General features: G+C 42.1%; 1 non-coding gene across 1 annotated transcript; it reads left to right on the top strand.

The window, feature by feature from the left end:
- Positions 1–2,823: 2,823 nt before the first annotated feature.
- LOC112475712 lies at positions 2,824–2,942 on the top strand. Its single transcript, XR_003044829.1, has one exon. It is a non-coding gene; the product is annotated as a 5S ribosomal RNA (ribosomal RNA).
- Positions 2,943–6,173: the final 3,231 nt, after the last annotated feature.

The following is a 6,173-nucleotide window of genomic DNA, read 5'->3' as shown; positions in this document are numbered from 1 at the left end:
CTTCATTTTCCTCTTACACGTCTAAGTGCAGGTGATAACGCTTTGCACCTTCCTGCCCGTTCTAATTCTTGCCACCGGGACTTTTTTAGCCTCTAGTTCATGGCACCTTCCATTTCCCCTAGAATTTCTCGGGCACAGATGCAAAGGAAAACATGGAAGCAGTGTAGGAAAATGGCCATCTCCGTGATGCGCATCTTGGTCCTGTGCTGGAATATCCCCTGCCGCTGGAGCCAGGCTCGGATGCACACAGAAGAGTCAGCTACGGTCCTTTCGAAGGTAGCTACCGGGTTAGAGTGGGCGAGGAGAATAGGAAGCATCAAACTGGCAGCAGAATAGTGACTGCCCTGGTGGAGAAGAGGTTGGCAGGGGAAGTTATGCGCTGTCCAGGATGACAGCCACTGGCCACCTGGGTCGGAATATTTGAAAAGTGGTTAGTCCAAAGCAAGATGCATTGTAACTATAATATATACACAGGATGGAGCAGCCCAAAAAAATAAATATCTATGAATAATTTTTATATTGATTACATTACATGTGTAAATGATGTCATTCTGTTGTGTTAAAGAAAATATAGTCTTAAAATTAAATTTCACCTGTTTCAATTCACTTTTGTAATGTGACTGTTAGAAAATTTAAATGATATACATGGCTTATGTTAGAATTCTGTTGGGCATCGCTGTGATAGACTAACTTGGCTTATCCTTAGCCAACCAAAGTAACCAGTGCAACCGAGGAGTAGAAAATAGACACATTTCTCTGAAAAATTCTTTCTTGACTGAGATATCCCAAAGGGAAAATGGCAGAAACAAAAGTTTGATTAAGGATTCTTATACTCACACTTCTTTATTCTTTCTTCCTCCCAAGCAGGCCTGGCCTCTTAAATGCTCTCAAAAAAGCTGTTGTCAAAATTCTTTCCCTGACCCGAAATAAAATCAGAAAGAATCTCCAAATCTTGAGATAAGCCCAACTCATAGAATTTCTAGCTTACCTTCGGATCCTGGACATTCCAACAACTATGTGAACTTGATGGTGATGAGTCGATCTAAAATGAATCATGAAAGATTGAAAAATACCATTTCTGGATCAGAGAGTCACTTGGTGTGGCCCTATTCTCCATGGCCATTGCTATTGAATCCTTGGACCGTGTGGGAAAATGATAGAAAAATAATTCCTGAAGCATTTTAACACTGTCGAAATAGTTTTGAAAAGGAACATGTCCCGCTTGGCTGTCATATAGAAGGACATCGATGCCCTTTCATTAGTAATGCTTCTGTAAAAAATAGTTTGCCTCTAATTAGTGACATTTGAAATGGTTATCATAGTAATTTGTACTTATTAAACGTCCATCAAATAAGATAGGTACAAAAATCTAAAAATTGAAAGGGGGATTAGTTATGTATTTGCCTGATCACAGGTCACATAAAAATCTAGCATTAAAAAGTTAAACTATTCCGTATGACACTATAATGGTAGATCCATGTCACATTAGACATTTGTCCAAACCCATAGAATGTACAACACCAAGAGTGACTCTGATGTCAACTGTGGACTCTGGGTGACGATGATGTGTCAATGTAGGTTCATCGGTTATAACAAATGTACCATCTGGTGGAGATATCGATAGTGAGGGAGGCCGTGCCTATATAGGAAATCACTGTCAACTTAAAACTGCTCTGTCAAATAAAGATACATATAAACACACACACACACACACACACACACACACACACACACACACACACATATAAACATCTATAAACCGGAAATCTGCAAGCAGACTATCCATAGCTGGTGCTGCTGCTCTGTGCTGCCATTAGGGGTCCAGGCTCCTTCTGTACATCTGCTCAATGACATTTAGCTTGTAGATCCTCATCCTCAGAGCTGTCACCTCGTGGTTTCAAGATGGCTGCTGAACACCCAGGTATTTCCCTGTCCCAGGTAGGAGGAGCATGAAGCAACAGTCCCTGTTTCAGGAAAACAAAAGCCTTCGGTTCATTCTCATTGGCCAGAAATATGTCACATGACCAACCCGGTTACAAGGGAGGCTGAAGAAGTGAGTGTTTTTAGCTGGACTTAGTACTCTTCTGAATAAAATCAGCATTCTCGTACCAAGGAAAAGGGAGCTGCTCTGTGGGTGGGCATTAGCGATCACTGCCGTGGGAGGATCTGGGGAGTTTCTCGAATCACCTTGACATAATGAAACTCAAACGACTGATAACACTGACCTTCGTCGAGTATGAAAAAGCTGAAGAAAAACACACAAACTTTCAGGAAGCTATCGGTTTATAGATCTGACGAGAAGCAAATAAGACAGAACATTTGTTGACTAGCCACTTGAAATCAATCTTGTCGATTATAATGATGCTTTTGTAAACAATTTGCACAACTCTATTTGAATAATAATGAGTTGCTCTAATAGTTATCAGAATAATATTGAGCAAATAGCATTTGACTATAAAAGGTTACTTATGAGTTCAATGGTGAGAAAAATAATTTGAAAAAGACCAGAGAGAAAGAACTTATAATACAGCCTTGGTTTCTGTGAACGCCGTCTTCTAAATGGCATCTCTAATTAATGTAACCATCTTCTCCCCTACCCAAGGAATATATAAATATTCTCTTCCAGTCAGGTCATTAGAAAGGGAGTCACTGAGAGGCCACAGATATTGTCAGTCTACCAAGAGGAAATGACATCATCCAGCCAGTCATTCATCTTGGGGGTTTATGAAATGTGTCCTTTGAAATGGAATGGAATGGGATGAGATGGGATGGAATAAAAATGCATTATTTGTGATAAGGGTGGTATTATTCTAAGAGACTTCTGTCTACGGCCACGCCACCCTGAACAAGCCCGATCCCGTCTGATCTCGGAAGCTAAGCAGGGTCGGGCCTGGTGAGTACTTGGATGGGAGACCACCTAGGAAGACCAGGTGCTATAGGCGTAAATAATTAAAAATAAATAAATAAATAATAAGAGACTTCGGGTTCAGTTATATATGTGTGTGTGTCCTGGGCACAATGTCAAACACATTTCTTTCTGTGGGTTGTGGTCAAAAAAGTTTGAAAAGCCACTATCTCAGCAGTTTCGGAAAACCTGAGAGCAGCCATGAGCATAAGTCACCAAAAAAAGATAATACAGCCTGAAAAACAGCACCAGAACTCAGAACAAGAACAAAAAAAAAAAAAAGAAAGCCAAATATAGAACACAAGGCCACCTCCAGCACTGTGGCATGCATCGAAAACCGCAGGAATGGCAATTAACAGACAACTATCATGTAAAGGGTGGCGAATCTTTATCCTGTCATACTCATCTTCATGAGTGGTGAGCTGAAGAAGATATGACACTTTGAGAACAAGGGACGAGCACTAAGTGGCACCTAAGAAGGAGACAACAGCAATCTGAAAGGACTTCAGAAAGGCGGGGAGACTGATTCTGACCGGCTGTCTATGAGAGATGCCACCATACAGAGCAACGGTCAACAGGTAAACAAATTACGCTCGCGGGAGTCACGTGTAACTAGTTGTATTTCTATGCTTAAATTAACAGTTACAACCCTGCGTTGTTTTTATTATTTGCAGGCAATTACTTTTGTTGTTTTCTAAAGTCACGAGTTAAAGAACATCATCGGTAACTTTTAATGAAAATGCCTCATCAAATGGTAGACTTGCCTTGCTTTCCAGAATCTACCATGAGAAGGAATGCCCGAGGGCTCCGTACCCAGCTCCAAATTTTACAAATGGCGCCCAAACAGAAAGTCGCCCTGGACCAGTAGCAAAAGCCACGTGAGCACTCCAGGAGGGTTAATGATCTGGTTCCGCAGACCGATATTCTGTAAACATTTGCTCAGTGTTTATTATTTAGGTGAGGAGCTGCGCTCTGCACAGGTGACCAGGCCCACCCCTTCGAAGGCGGTCCAACCACCACCTAAGCCTTGTCCTTGCCTTGAGCATCTTCTAACCAATACAGTATTCTCCCCAAGAGGATTCTATAAAACAGTCGTCGCCAGCCTATCACATTTCCAGCGATTGTTAACTTCCTCTTTTAGTTGGACCTCGGGTGCCCAACCAGCCTATTCCCTGATCTCATGCTCTCTCTCTGAACATCCCTCCCCGACACCCCTACCCTTGGGTAATGGCTCACATGCTGGGTTTTGTGTGACACAAGACAGTTACTGGTGAGGGAAGAAGTGATTCCGACATCTTGTCATCAAAGGTCCACAGTAACTCTTCTTGCCATCATCACTGTGAGAAAGGCATAGTACCCCAGCCTCTCTCCTTTGCATATTCTGTCCTGCTGGGATTTCGTCTCCTCTGGATGTTTGCTAAACAGAATCTTAGCTGCATAAAAAAAAAAAAAAATGTTTAAGAGTTAGAAAGAGCGAGCCACGATTTATACAAGCCCTCAAGAGACCCCTTAGCTATTACCTTCCTTGAGAAGGGTACCCTTCCTGAAATAAGACAAGCCCTCTTTAAAATCTGGAAAAGTGTTTAGGAAAATACCTAAATGAACTTTGAGAAAAATCTATTCTAACGCTAAGAAAGATCGTTGTCATATTCACGGAAATTGAGTCACGTGTATATGCTGCTGTGGACAATTACTCTTTCTGTGCGTTTAGCCACCTTGCCTCCTCCACCTCCAGGGGTTCCCCTGCCACTTCTTCAGGGAACCTCTGCTCCTCTTCCGCTGTAACTTAATTTTGGTCAAGTTGCTAATTAAATACGCAAAGCCCCCACCACGGGAATGGAGCGGTAGGGACTTATCGCCGAGGTTGTTTGAACTGAGCCTCTTAGGTAAACGTGAGTTGGGAGCTTTGGGTGGCCATCTTCTCTGTTACGAGCAGAAAATCGATCTGAAGAAGAAGAGAATAAGAGCAACGTGGAGCTACAAGCAGAGCCAAAAGGAGAAGATGGCAAGCTGACGACCTCATACGGGTCTCTGGATAAAGTCACTGCTGAAACCGGATGTCTCGCTATGTGAGCCAACGCTTTCTCTTCTTGCATCCGTCAGAACTCATTTGATTGTAAGTGACAGCAAGTCAACACTACCTACTTCAAGCAAGAAGAGAGGAGTTAGGTAGGAAGTATGGATATATCTGGCCCTGAGTCACTTACCATGTCTTCTCCAGAAAGCCTACCTTGACCTTCCAGGGGAGAGAAGGCTATCGACCTCTGTTTTCCCAGAGTGCTTTGAGCCTGCCTCTTTTGCAGCCTTTCTCTCATTGTTGGTCTCTCCCAGTAAACCATGAGCCTCCGGAGTCTAGAGCACAGGGACTGGACTTCCTCCATCTTTATCTGCTAGGTCCAGAGCAGTGTCTGGTCCGTGAAAGGCATGATAGACATTCAGTAGAAGTCTGCCAGATAATTTTGGCTAAGGGAAAGCCAGAGAAACCGCCCTTATAAAACATTCAGAGAAAGAACTCGCTCTCTATAGAATCACCACTTAACACCTTCTGATTTAAAAATGATGGGTGAAACACAAACATCCCCTCAGTGAACTACACAAGTTATGGACCAGTTTCGTGTCCACCTCTGTGGGCTCTGCAGAACAAGAAAATCCCACGTGATAGCTATTTAATCGATCAATGTGTTTATTTATTTGTTCAATAAGAATACATCGAGTACCTAAGATTAAACTCTATGATCTGAAAAGGTAGATCGTCACCGCTTATGTCAGCCAGTCGAAATCGAGCTTAGTGCATAACGCCATTGGATAAAGGCAATTGGGTTTAGAAAATAATATGCAGACGAATATTTCTATTTTCTTTCTTTTATGCTTTTAGGCTTTCTTTCAGGATTTCCAATACTGTAAAAACTGTAAATATGTGTACTCTCTAGGGTCTTTTGTATTGTTGGAAGCTGAGAAGTAGGTAAATTAAAGAAAATTTTTTGCATCAGTAAGTGTTAACAAAATCATTATAAGATTTGCAACCCGTGCCATCTATGGTAAACCCTAAGTTTTTAATCTATGAGCACAGCTACCATGTTTTAATGCTTCCATTTCAAGGCTATAGCAAAACTCTGAAATGTATCTTTGTCAAACTGACTATAAACCAGACAGTGCGCTTCAGGATTTCATTATGGTGATCCCACATCACTGGATTCTTTACGATCGCCATATCCAGGTGAAGAGTGAAACAAATCCGAACTATTTCATCAGGGCAGAGGTGTCAGTC

The sequence above is a fragment of the Pteropus alecto genome, unplaced genomic scaffold (genome assembly GCF_000325575.1).
Source record: "Pteropus alecto unplaced genomic scaffold, ASM32557v1 scaffold11, whole genome shotgun sequence".
Lineage (NCBI taxonomy): Eukaryota > Metazoa > Chordata > Mammalia > Chiroptera > Pteropodidae > Pteropus > Pteropus alecto.
Note: the sequence above shows the minus strand (reverse complement) of the source record. Positions and strands in the feature narration are given on the sequence as shown.